This window comes from Oreochromis aureus, linkage group 6 (genome assembly GCF_013358895.1).
Source record: "Oreochromis aureus strain Israel breed Guangdong linkage group 6, ZZ_aureus, whole genome shotgun sequence".
Taxonomy (NCBI): domain Eukaryota; kingdom Metazoa; phylum Chordata; class Actinopteri; order Cichliformes; family Cichlidae; genus Oreochromis; species Oreochromis aureus.
The window spans coordinates 9,013,805-9,027,700 of record NC_052947.1 but is presented as its reverse complement, the minus strand read 5'-3'; the positions used below and the strand labels follow the sequence as shown (position 1 = coordinate 9,027,700).

The following is a 13,896-nucleotide window of genomic DNA, read 5'->3' as shown; positions in this document are numbered from 1 at the left end:
TGCTTCAGAGTTCGTATGTGTTTTGAAGTTTGTACGTGCTTTGTCTGTAGGGCCACCGTAAATATACTTTTATTTATTCCACATAAAATGTAATAAATAAATCATGTAATACAAAAACCAACTATTCACATTTCAACTTATAGCTATTTAAATTTTCAGCTTTTTACTTTGTGCAACAACACAAAACACTGCAAACCACAACACAATTAAATATAAATTAAAATATGAAAACAAAAAGAAGATGCATATTCTCTTTTATATGGACCTGCATGAATAAACTTTCTGAATCCTTTATCATGTGCAACTGAAAATAGTTGTGGATGATTACTATACTTTTCTAATGTGAAGTTGTTGTCCCTGGCTCTCTTTCTCTGTCTCTCCCTCCTGTTCTGTTCCTGTGCTGCTGAGTGTAACTACGGCCCCTCCACAAGCATGTGCTCTGTACATGTGATTAAGGAATGGCATGGATATTCAAGTGTAATTGAATTGCATTTGTTTGTTTTTGTCAATATTATGCTAAAATATACTTTGCTCAACTATATTTAAGTTCCCTAAGAAGAGCCAACCTTCAATTTTGAAAATTCCCAGTTTATTCCCATAAATTCCCGTTTATTCCCATGGAAAGTTTCCATCTTTGAAAATTCCGGGAATTTTGCAACCCTATTCAGCAGTCGAATCATTGTTCTGACGCACACAAGAAAACTATTGACTACACTACACACTAACTACACAAGATTTGCGCTAAACGTCGCAAATCTCTCACATCCCAAAACACCGCCGTCACTCCTAAAACTTCCCCCCTTCCTAAACAACTGTTGCCATATAATTTTTTGATTGGTCGACATGGTACATTTATCCACCAATAGGAAAGGGTGGGGTTTTTGGTTTTATCTTTGCTCACAGGCGGAGTGTGCTTTTGACCGTTTTCCTTATAAAAGGTCGTTTTTACTGTTTCTTCCCGCAGTAAATATAAACAACGATAGTAACCTTGCATATATTTTTAACATAACTGTGGTTTTACGTGGCCTATCAACACAATTTAAAAACTGGTATAAAGTCGACACTTTTTCCGTCAATTGTTCCGTCTGTCCTGCTCACATCTCCAATGATTGTACACGTTGTCATTAAGAGGCTAGCTAAAACACCGGTGTCGGCACATAAGGACGCTGTCATAGCCTGTCAACCATGTTGATTAGCTGCGTATATACGAATGTCAATCGCATCATTGGCTGGACTATGGGATAAGGTGGCATCGTTCTAATCCCACACGGGAGCAGCCAGTCACTCAGAACAGAATTGTTAAAGTATTAATTTTAATTTCAATTCAGGTTAGATTTTTTTCCTGTTTGCAACGCAGATTTTCTGTGCGAGAGACTGTACCAGCAGTGCGCAATTGCGCACGCGCGCAGCTTAGAGGGAACATTGCCCTTCATCTTGTTGCAGCCCAAAAAGAAACGGGCAACTCTGCAGTGGAAAGTAAGGGCACAGCTGCCAGCAGCGTTAAACCCAAAAAATAATTTTTGTTGTTGCTTTTTTTCCCCAATGTTCAAATTGTTATTATTAGTGATATGTCGGTCGAAATGGTTCTTAGAGCCGGATCTTTGACGTGAACGACGCGAGCCGTGGGGTTTTTTTTCTTTCTCTCACCCTCTCTCTCGCACTTTCTTTCCGCTTCACTCAGCATACGAGCCTTGTGCTTTGCGCTGGGAAGAGTGGGGAGGGGCGGTAGTTACACTGGCAGTAGCACAGGAACAGAGCGGGAGGGAGAGACAAAGAAAGAGAGCGAGGGACAACAACGTCACATTAGAAAGGTATAGTAATCATCCACAACTATTTTCAGTTGCGGATGATAAAGGATTCAGAAAGTTTATTCATGCAGGCCCATATGACAGAGAATGTGCATGTTCTTTTTGTTTTCATATTTTAATTTATATTTAATTGTTTTGTGGTTTGCAGTGTTTTATGTTGTTCCACTTTAAATTTGTTTAAAAGGAAAAAGCTGAAAATTTAAATAGTTAAAAGTTGAAATGTGAATAGTTGGTTTTGTATTATATTGTGGCGTGTTGGGGAGCAGCTAGTTCTCTCCCATCATGCCTTGGGACATGTGCTGCTGTTTAGATGTTCTTTTTTTTTATTGTTTATGGTTACATTACTTTTAACTGTTATCTTGAATGTTGTGTTTACGCTGTAGTGCAGAGTCACTGACAGTTGTTGTTTTGTAGAGAGAGTGCTGTACAATTAGTGACTTCTGTTGTGCTGTTGTTGACCCTTGAGGCACATTGTAGCACCAGCAAGTGTTTTAATAAAAGCTCTCCCTACCAGCTTGGTGTTGAACAACAAGCTCAATCTCTCTGTGAGCTTCTTTGTTAAGATTTCTCTGCATGCCACAATATGATTTATTTATTACATTTTATGTGGAATGAATAAATGAAAGTATATTTACGGTGGCCCCTAGAGACAAAGCACGTACAAACTCCAAAACACGCACAAAAGTCAACAGAAGCGCTCCAGGATGCGAGGCGCAGTGTTGAGCTTTTGTTACCTAGTGGCTACACAAGCCAGGTAGTGTGGTTGTAACAGGTAAATGAACTTTTTTTTTTAATTATTTGAATATATATGAGTGTTTGTGTATAAATACACAAGCAATACACATATGCTTTCAATTGTGTAATTTAAGTGATCTAGGTAGCTCTGTTTTGGAAGTTCAGTTAACGCTAGAAATGTGTTTTGGAGTTTGTATGTGATTTTGGAGTTTGTACGTGCTTTGTCTCTAGGGGCCACCGCATATATTTATATATAAACATATATAAATAAAACCACTTTTTTTTTTTACATTAGTAATTCCTTTTGTGCATAATTTTATATTATTGTTAATAATAAATTAAAACAACAAAACAACGTGAAGAGCGGTTCGAGAGCGAAAGAGCCGGCTCTTTTAGTGAGCTGAGTTATTATTTATTTTATCTTAATGTTATTGTTTTTGTTATTGTTAATCAGTTCATTTTCAAATGTTCAAATTGTTAATATTTTTTCTATTGATGTTGTTGCTGTTGTTATTGTTAATAAATTAAAATTTAAAGTGAAATTAAAAGACAAAGTGAATGTGACTTACTTAAACCAGTTACTATATTTCTGTCATGATCTGTGTCCAAGCAGGTAGGAAAGGAGCCAAAATGCACACTCAAACACGTAGACGAAACTTTAACTCAAAAATGCAGCTTTATTGCTGGACATTGGAAAAAGCTAAACTTGACCATACAAAATAAACTTGGCAGGCAGAACACACAGATGGGTGTAAGGGAGATCGAGACAACGAGCACCGGAAGACAGACACATCAAAACAGCAAAATGCCAAACAGTGCTAAATTTTCCTTTAACTTGATGTGTAAAACAGATCAAGAAAATACACAAACGGTCAGCTGGAAGATTAGGAAAGATTTGGCCAACGGTCTCAAAATCGTTTTTTTTAACATGCTTTTTGTTAAACATTTGCATTTTAGTTATTGGAGTTATTTCTTAAGCACTGGTCAAAGTGTTTGTGTGTTTATTGATTTCTTTTAAGTAATTGTGTATTTTGTGGTTTCATATTTTTACAAATATTTTTATTTATTTTATTTTGTATTCTTTTATTTTGTTTAAAGGTTTATATTAGGTTAATTTTCTTTCTTTTTTAAAAAATTTATGTGTGCTGTTTGCATTTTGTTCATTCCTAACTTGGGAGTCTACACAACAGCCAAAATACTGTCTTTAGTTATTAACATTTAAAATGATGAAGACACTTGAAAAGTCGCACAAAATTAGCTGCCTTCCCAGAAAAACACCAAAACAGAAGTACTTATGGTTTGCATAAAACCTTACTTTTTGTCTCCCAGGCTTCTAGACTTCTGATTGGCCAACATCTCTACATGGTTAGGCATGTTCTTGACAGCGTTTGATTGTGTTTTTGGCCTTTACATGTGGACAAAGATATTTTTTCAAAACTGCACGTGCAGACGGATTTTATTTTAAAACAGAAAATCTCTGTTTTCAAAAACACCCGTAATGCGTGTGGGCCTGAGTCACTCCAATGATAAAAAATGCTAAACTTTAATAAAAGCATGTAAAAACAACACACAGCGCAGGGTGTAATCATTAGCTGAATTTGTACAAAAGGAGACCGCTGGTCAAATCATTCCTGATATTCCAGTCAAAGGGTTTAAATTGGTATTAAATAACAATTCAAATAACAAAGCCAAAACCTATAGAAAGTAAATTCATAGATTCATTTTTCACAATAACTGTTAGGGCTGTGCGATATGATGAACTGTATCGGATGACAAAATTAAAACATCTATTATATTATACACTATCATGTGTTTCGTGGTGTCGCAAAATGCACTGTTTACGGCAATATTTTTTTTCTCTTCTACCACCTATGTCAGAATCACGTGAAAGAGTATTGAGAGAGTTTACGGATGAGAAGCAAAAAAGAGCCGGCAGGCGCTCAAAATGAACCTTAGCCTCAAACGTTAGAACAGGCTTTATAGGCTGTTTATTTTATATCTCATAGTTTTAAATGACGCGATAAAAACATGTATAAAACATCACAAACTGCAATATTTTACAAATGGTTACGTCCTGCTGATGCAATGGAGACATCTTCCAGTGACAGTCTTCATCCGTGTGTGTGTGAGGAGGCTCCTAAACCCACCGACACAGAAGTGCATGTTCACAACTCCCTCTGTGGAGGTGGGGTCAGGACCCTCCTCGTGGTGCTGTGGCCAGTCAGGTATGAAGTGCTGAGAGTGGATCTTTGGTCCTCTGTGCAGCTCTGTCCACGCTCAGCTTCCCTGCAAAGCAATAACACAAGAAAGGTGTCATTTTAACACAAAACAGCATTTTCACAGTATGTTGTTAAAAAGCAATTTTAAACCCAACGTATACACATGAAAAATATAAATAAAGCTAAACCTACAGTGCTGCTGACATAGGACGATGATTTATACCAACTATTGGAAGAATTTCGTCTTCAAGACAGTTTGTTGTCAATGTGAGGTGATAACTTACATAGTTGGAACACAGCACCACTCTCCAGTTTTTCACTTGGTCATCCATCCTTCTCATCGGGTTGGTCGGGGTAAGGCTGTCTTCTGGGTGGGGTGTCAGCTCCATCTAATAACAATAATAACAACTACAAAACTACCTTTCAGTCACAATGTAATATTAATATTAATGTCACATATCAAGAAAAAAACAATACAATACAATAATACAAGTGTTACAAAGTTTAAAAACATGTTCTAACATAAACTAATCAGAGTCACTGTCATCAAGCGAAAGGTTAAAAGGCCTCTCCCAGAAACGTCTGACTGCAAAACTACCTGAGGATGTTGAAGGGGCATCGAACTGGTCACTTACCTTGCACCTCTTTGCACTTACCTCTTCGGTGCAGATGTCTTCTCTGCTTCTCTTTCCTGAGGAAGGAGCAGCAGAGGGAGCAGCTGAGGGAGGAGCAGCTGGCGGATCACCAACTGGGGCAACAACTCGAGGGAAGAGTGGGGCGTTGGCCTGGCCGATGGGGGCAGCACCTGGAGCAATAGGATGTTGCCAATCGTGCCAAAACGGCTCTGGAGGGTGCTCCCGGATGAGAGGGGAATCATCTCTCTCATCCATGGTGTCGTACCCCGAGTCATCGCTAAGCCAATCCCCCCACTCTACAAACTCGTTCCAGTCAAATGAATCGTCAGACTGTTCACTCACCTCTTCATCGTCTACAGGTAGGTAGGGGGGGTACTCACCTTCCTGTTCACCTTCATCAGCATCTGGTGCTTCATGAGAAGAGGGTGAGAGAGGGATATACTCACCACACTCACCTTCACTGATACGCTGGGTATCAGTGTCATCCAGGATCCTGATGACTTCAGGAAGGCCTTCTTCTGCAGGGCGTTCAACCACATAGTCAAGACGCCATGTGAGGAAACAATTTTTAAAATAAAATTAGGAATGTAATAGACACCCAGTGTTAAAGCAACAGACCTACATCTGTTAGTTTGAGCAGAGAATGAGAGAAAAGCATTTTAGGCTACATTTATGTCAGACTGAATGACACTTCTACTTGTTCATGCAAGAAAAAAAACAACTAAGTTAACTAAGTTCAAATCTTTAAGTGAAGATTTTTAATAGAAGACCACCAAACCTCCACCAAGTCAGCTCACTCTGTGTACTTTTAAGGTGACACTATTGTATTTTGTGTACATTCAATTTGTTTTATTTGTTCTTTGTAAGCCTTTATGCAAACACTATGTTGGAATAGGTAATGGATAATAGGTTATTTTGTAAATAGCCGGACATGAGTAACTTATTATATAAATATCCTACAGTAAATTTATAACTAACCATGCAGCTCATTCTCTTATTTCATTTACAATTCCTTCATTAACGATGTCACACATTTTGAAACAAGATCAGGGAAAAATCTTGGAATACACATATTTTTGAGGACATTAAAACTTTATACTCAAACTGGAACTTGTTAAATTATTACAGTCATTTAGTGACTCTTAAAATAAGCGAAGAAATTTTAAAAAGTACCTGCAGCGAAGTCCAGGTGGCTGTCGATGAGTCAGGGTCCACGGCGAGCCATCTTCAAACTTGAAAAACAAAAACAAGTACAAACGATCCACAGATGAAGTACTTGTTGTCACTTTCAAGTAAAATCCGCTTTCAGTAAAATGTTTTGCAAAACTTAGCTTTCCACAGGCTGAGGTTGGAGCAGGTCGAAACAAGTCCACGAGCAAGTGTAAAGGGACGAATCTATGGAATCTATGCACCTATATACCCTCGGCGGGCCGTGGTTATGGTTGTAAACATGCGTGTGCATGTGATAGAACTATATGAATGATGCTCACCGCAATGTAATTCACAATTAATTTATGGTCATTTACAGTCATAGCTGGACTGGCCATCGGGCATACCGGGCATTTGCCCAGTTGGCCGATGGTGATTTTTCGTTTTTATGGGCCGATGGGTTTTTTTGTTGTTGTTTTTGTAACGGTATAAAAAAATGAAAGGTGGTGGATTGGCCAGATGTGTAAAAAATAACTCGTTTGGTGGTGGCTATGGCGGAGCTTCCACATAGGCCAGCAGGTGGATGAGGGAAAGGGGAGGAAGGAGGAGGAGAGACCCGTGGTGGCCGCCGGGCCGGCCGCGTTTAGTATTGGGCTGAAAAGGAAAGCGATGTCACGACCTGTGGGATCAGCAAGGCGCTGATCATCATATCCCCGCTCCTTGCTCTCTTTTTCTCTCTATCTCTCCCTCTCTCTCCTGTTTTGCCGGGACGGAAGTCATGGTAGGTTCGCGCCCTCGGCCCACGTCTTCCTGGATTGGGAACACCTGGGCCTCATCAGACCAGCTGGTATTTAAGAGGGAGGAGGTCTGCTGTTTGACGCTGGATTGTTGGGAAGACTCTTGTTAGCACAAGTCTAGCCGATGTTTCCCGTGCCGACATACCAGACGTTAACATGTGTTTCTGTGTCTCTAGATTCCCTGGACCCGTCCCCGTGTTTCCCCATGTGGAGTATGGAGAGAGGTCGGAGTGGTCGTGTGTGTGATTTCCCTGTTTCCCTGGAACCCTGCCCCTCACGTCTTGTAAATAGCAAAATCCTCGCACTGCCTGTAAATACACTTGGCGAAGAAATTGTAAATAAAACCTTTTCTGTTAAATCGCAACTCCGGAGTCCTGCGTGTGGATCCTCAGAGCAACCCGTGACACGCGATCTGTCCCATACTTTAGCTAGAATGAAAAAAAGATGCAAAGCTGGAGTTATTCTGTGTCTTTATGCTGTTAGCTACCTCTTCTTCTGTCATTCTCTCCCCCTCTCTCTCCTTTTGCTACTTCAATCATGAAACTGATCAGTGATCAGCTGATCGGCTTTTCTTTCTTGTTTTTTATCGGCCACTTTGCGCCAGAAAGAGGAAACCAGCGGTGGTCGCGCTAAACAACAGCAGCACGTTTAATCTTGATCAGCTGTTGTTAGAATTTATTTAATATTACCTTCTAGTATCAGCTGATGTTTGCTGGAGCCACAGCTGTAAAAGCTGCTGGTCATGATAGGTGGTGAGAGGGAAACATGAAGATGAAACCATGAGATGTCCTTACTGAATCATCAGAGCTGAACAGGTGATGGAGAAACAGGTTTACCTTTTAGGTGACATGAAAGAGTTGAAGGCAAGTTGTGAACTGTTTCTGAGAGACAAATAACACCAGGATCCTTTTTTACGTAGCTGACAGCTGGTAACTGTGCAGGGGCGGGTCTAGCAAAGTTATGCCAGGGGGCCAAGTAGGGCATTAACAGGGAAAGGGGGGCACAAAGAAATATTTTCCTTTCTTATTCTCAATTAAAATGTCTAGCTCTTAACAAAGAATTATCTTAATCTTACAACCAAAGTTTTTATCTAATGTAAAATGTATAAAAATCATACATATATACCACAGGATAGTGTACATCAGTGTCACAACAGCATTTGTTTTTATTTTATTTTTTACCTGGTGGACCGGTCTCTAGTCAAAATGCCCGGGCCCATTTTTTGTCCCAGTCCAGCCCTGTTTACAGTTACTCCCTTTGTCAGCCTTTATGTAGCATGTATACTAACCTTGTAGGCATGTAGGTATATCCATAAATAAACACAGATATTAGAAAGCAGCAAATCAGTGAGATGTTTGCTTGAGTTATTAATCATTAGTATATAGCTCATGCTAATATTACATCTTCACATTTATCTTTTTAGAGGTAACAATAACTTAGCGTTCTCGCTACTCACCATGCTCTAAAACAGGTATATGTTAGCAATGACAACATTTAACAAATGTTTTTAAAATTCTAGCCGTGCTAATTAGCCTTAGGATTGGTTGAGGTCTGTGCAAGCCTTTGGAACAAAATCAGTCTTGTAAAGCTCACTATTTTCCAGGTGAGCCTATAACACATTTGTTAAAGTCAGTCCGGACTGTACAGCTTCTAATCAGAAATAATTAAAGTTTGTTTCTGAGTTTTTTCTTCTACTCGTTAATCTTTTTCTGTCAACAGGATAGTTTGAAAGTCTTAAATAACTCCTGTTAAAATGTGGTAGGGCTGTAGAGTGGGGTCATGTTAACAATCCATTAAAACTTGTGGTCTTCAAGGTCAACTTTATGATTTATGGGAGGAAAATTGACAAAAAGTCTTAGAACCTACAAACTTTGATTCCTACAACTGTGCTGTGTATATGTCATAACATATAGCAGGAACCTATAAAGGTAACTGACCTTTGACCTCTCCTTCAAGAAGGTACATGTAATGTCTACAGTGATTAGACATGCTTAATAAAAACAGTGTGGGGCACAGAGTATTTTTGTGTGTCAGTGTGGAACATGTCAGTAACACTGAGGGTTACACACACTTTGCCAGGTACACCTGTTCACCTGCTCGTTAAACACAAATATCTAGTGAACCAATCAGACGTCAGCAAATTGAAGTATTTAAGCATGCAGACATGTTCATGATGACCTGCTGAAGGTCAAACCAAGTATCAGAATGGGGGAAAGAGAACGCGTGGTTGTTGGTGCCAGATGGGTCTGAGTATTTCAGAAACTGTTCATCCAATGAGCTCACAAAATTCCCTCTACAGTTTACAGACTGTAGTGGCAATCCAACCAGCAAAAGGCCACCTGAGGGAAACTGAAGTATTTCCAACTCATCCTGGTGATGAGGTCAAACACAACCAGTACTTTTAACATTTTATCAATTATTTACCAAATTAAAAAAAGCAACTTGTGGTAACTTATTTTTAATTTTGCTGCATAGAAGTTGAATGTAACTAAATCACATGACCTTTTATCGTCCTTGAGCTTATTTCTAGTACAACATTTGATATAAACACTGTATGTTTATTTAAAAAATAATAACTAAAAACACTCCTTGTAATACGTTAAAATCAGCTCAACTTTTATTTTAAAATCCAATCCAACTTTATTTATAGAGCACTTTAAAAGCAGCATGGTTGACGAAAGTGCTTTCCAGTAAAAAAAAGAGATAAAGTGGATCTGACAGCCGTGGACGGTGAGCCATGCACACCGGCGCCATCTTGGCTCACAAACCACAGCTGACATGAGTTGGATATAAACAAAGTATATCATGTAAAGTGTAGCTGTGTCCAAATTCATGGGCTGCATCCTCCTGAGGACCCGGCCTTCGCGGTCTACGTGGGCCGGGTCCTGAGAAGGTCGGGTAGGCCGGAAGTAAACGGCTGTGGAATTGGACGGTCTAGCCTTCTGATCTGCGTCACCGCTGTCTCGGTGGAGTTTAATAACCTCGGCCGTCTGCTCCTTGCTATCTAAAATATAACAGGACACTGGAGTAAATTCTCGACCACCTCACACTTCTGATAATCAGTTTTCTGTTTGACGTTTATTCAGCTGTGTAAAAACCACCCGGGGGATTAATAAAGTTTTATTTTATCTAATCTAATCTAATCTAATAACTTTAATCTCAGCCAAATTGATTTACTCAGGAACAAGTGGCCTCATCAGTGACAACGATGAAGCCGCCTACAGGGAGGAGGTGGGTCGTCTGGCTGAGTGGTGCGACACAAACAACCTGCTGCTTAACACCGAGAAGACCAAGGAGCTCATCGTGGACTACAGGAGGAATGCTGACCCACATCCACCCATCCACATTAAGGGGACGGCTGTGGAGCGTGTGAGCAGCTTCAAGTTCCTGGGAGTCCACATCTCCGAGGATCTCACCTGGACGACCAACTGCTCCAAGCTGGTCAAGAAGGCTCACCAGCGCCTCTTCTTCTTGAGAACTCTGAGGAAGAACCACCTGTCCTCAGACATCCTGGTGAACTTCTACCGCTGCACCATCGAGAGCATCCTGACCAACTGTATAACAGTCTGGTACGGGAACTGCTCCGCCTCGGACCGGAAGGCGTTGCAGAGGGTTGTGAAAACTGCCCAGCGCATCGCCGGAGCACCACTTCCTGCCATAAAGGACATCTACAGGAAGCGGTGTCTGAAAAGGGCTGGGAAAATCATCAGAGACCCCAGTCACCCATCACATGGACTCTTCACCCTCCTGCCCTCTGGGAGGCGCTACAGGAGCCTCCGGACTAAGACCACCAGGTACCGGAACAGCTTCTTCCCCACAGCTGTCGGACTCCTGAACTCTGCCTCCTGACATCTGACCCACGTTAACACATGGACTGAACATACACACACCCACAACCACTAGCACTTTACCACTACTGTATAGTTCTGTGTAAATAATCATTCTGTACATACGATAATTTTTAATCCTACAACTGTTTATAACTTGCATAGTTCACATTTCTGTATAACTGTATATCTCATATTTCTGTATAGTGTTATTTCATATTTATATCCTGTTCATAGCCTGTACATAGTTATAGTTATAGAATATTCATAACATACTTCACACTGTGTACATTATAACATACCATAATAGACACATTTCTGTAATATACTTACACATCTATATTATTGCTAATATATATTGTAACATATCTATATCATGGCTAAAGCACTTTCTGGATGGATGCAAACTGCATTTCGTTGCCCTGTACCTGTGACATGTGCAATGACAATAAAGTTGAATTCTATTCTATTCTATTCTAAATAAAACACTGAAAAAAGACAAACAATAACATTTTTAGGTTGTCTAAGTGACTTATATATTACGTTTAACCTGAGTAGCGAAAGTCCGCGGTGATCTGAAAATGATGTGCCGGGAGTTGTGCCGTTCTCGGCGGCTTCAGTGACCCTCGAGCTCTCGGCTAGCTAACGAGCTGGTGGGTAACAGACGTGTCCGAAAACGTCGAAGCACTTTTGCAAATACAGTGGCTTGCAAAAGTATTCGGCCCCCTTGAACTTTTCCACATTTTGTCACATTACAGCCACAAACATGAATCAATTTTATTGGAATTCCACGTGAAAGACCAATACAAAGTGGTGTACATGTGAGAAGTGGAACGGAAATCATACATGATTCCAAACATTTTTTACAAATAAATAACTGCAAAGTGGGGTGTGCGTAATGTGACACCAGATCCGGGCCAGGCCTGTCTGCTATGTGGGAAGTATAAAAACTATGGGAATGTACAACCATCATACCGCTCAGGGAGGAGACCTTGTAAAGATGCTGGCTGAAACTGGTAACACAGTGTCACTATCCACTGTAAAATGAGTCCTGTACTATCATGAGCTAAAAGGTTCCTCTTAATCTCTGGAGACATGTCCTGTGGTCTGATGAAACAAAAATGTTCGGCTATAATGATAAACAATATATTTGGAGGAAAAAGGAGGACGCTTTGAAGCCTCAGAACGCCATCCCAGCTGTGAAGTATGGGGGTGGCAGCTTCATGTTGTGGGGCCATTCTGTTGCAGAAGGGACTGGTGCACCTCACAGAATAGATGGCATCATGAGAAAAGAAATTTATGTGGAGTATCTGAAGACATCAACCAGGAAGCTGAAGCTTGGGCGCAAATGGGTCTTCCAAATGGACAATGACCCCAAGCATACCTCCAAATTAGTTACAAAGTGGCTTAAGGATAATAAATCAAAGTTTTGGAGTGGCCATCACAAAGTCCTGATCTCAGTCCTGTAGAAAAATTGTGGGTGGGACGGAAAAAGCGAGTGTGAGCAAGAAGACCTACAAACCTGAGGCAGTTACACCAGTTCTGTCAAGAGGAGTGGGCCGAGATTCCAGCAAACTATTGCAGAAAGCTTGTGGAAGGATTCCTGAAGCATGTGGCCCGAGTTTACGTATACTCAGACTACGAAGAAAGTTAAAAGAAACAAAAAACAAACAAACAAAGTTCTCTCTCTTTATTTTGAATGTGTAAACAGATTCTACAAAAAGATGTAAACACAAAGCGTCCATTGCAAAATAGTCAGTTCCCTTTGGCCATGTGTTGTTCTAGTAGGAAGATTACACTATGAAATAAGAAGTTATCTCTACGTTTTTAGTTAAACTGCTACGCAGATAAGCTACACAAAAACACCACTATGTGTTGGAACAGGAAGTGATACTCTACCGCAGAGAGAGCGAACACCAACTGGATGGCGCTGTAGTCTGCACTATAGCTTTTTATTATTTATTCACTAATGAAAAAGCACACACATTGCAGCTCTTCCTTTTTGCTTACTGGATCTAGAACACCATTTAGATCATAACAGCTCCTGATCAGGATGAATTTCATTTTCAAATCAAATTTCATGTCCCAGTTTCACAATTTTGTAACATAATATTTCAAAGCTTGCTTATGGGCTTGTTTTGGAGCAGACCAACAGTCAGGCTCGTCTTCACCCTTACTGTCAGACTCTGAATTGATGGTTCTGCTATATCTCACCTGGCTGAGTGGGGACACAGAGTTCCCACTGCAGGAGCTTGGGTTTGAGTCTGGCCTCGACCATTTCCTGTGTGCCATACCGCCTCACTCTCTCCCCACCTTCCTGTCTGCTGTCTGGCAAAAGGCCTCATGTTCTGAAATCTCTTCCTCTCCATCGTCTTTGAGTTTCTTTGAGTGGAGCTTCTTTTGCAGCTGTGACAAAATATAGAACGGTTTCTGCAACCGGGGAGTAAAATGTGCTGCAGTGTGAGGGCGCACAGGTGTAGGTGTGGAATTTTACATATAAATATTATAGTTTACTTCATGCACAAGAAATGTAAACATTTAATCTAACCCACTTTTCATCAGCTACATAACCTTTATTGGAGATTATATTCATAAATTGTGTGTATCACACACACAAACACACATCCACTAAACTCTCTCTTTTTATATCTCTCCCTCTCTCTGGTGAATGATGGAGGTTTGGTGGACTGTGTGGTTTGTCTGGCTGAAAGTTGTGTTTTTTTATG

The 13,896-nt window shown here is 40.3% G+C and overlaps 1 long non-coding RNA gene across 1 annotated transcript; it reads left to right on the top strand.

Annotated features, from left to right (window-relative positions):
* Positions 1-5,661: 5,661 nt before the first annotated feature.
* LOC120440776 lies at positions 5,662-7,707 on the top strand. Its single transcript, XR_005613503.1, has 2 exons — positions 5,662-5,756; positions 7,520-7,707. It is a non-coding gene; the product is annotated as an uncharacterized LOC120440776 (long non-coding RNA).
* Positions 7,708-13,896: the final 6,189 nt, after the last annotated feature.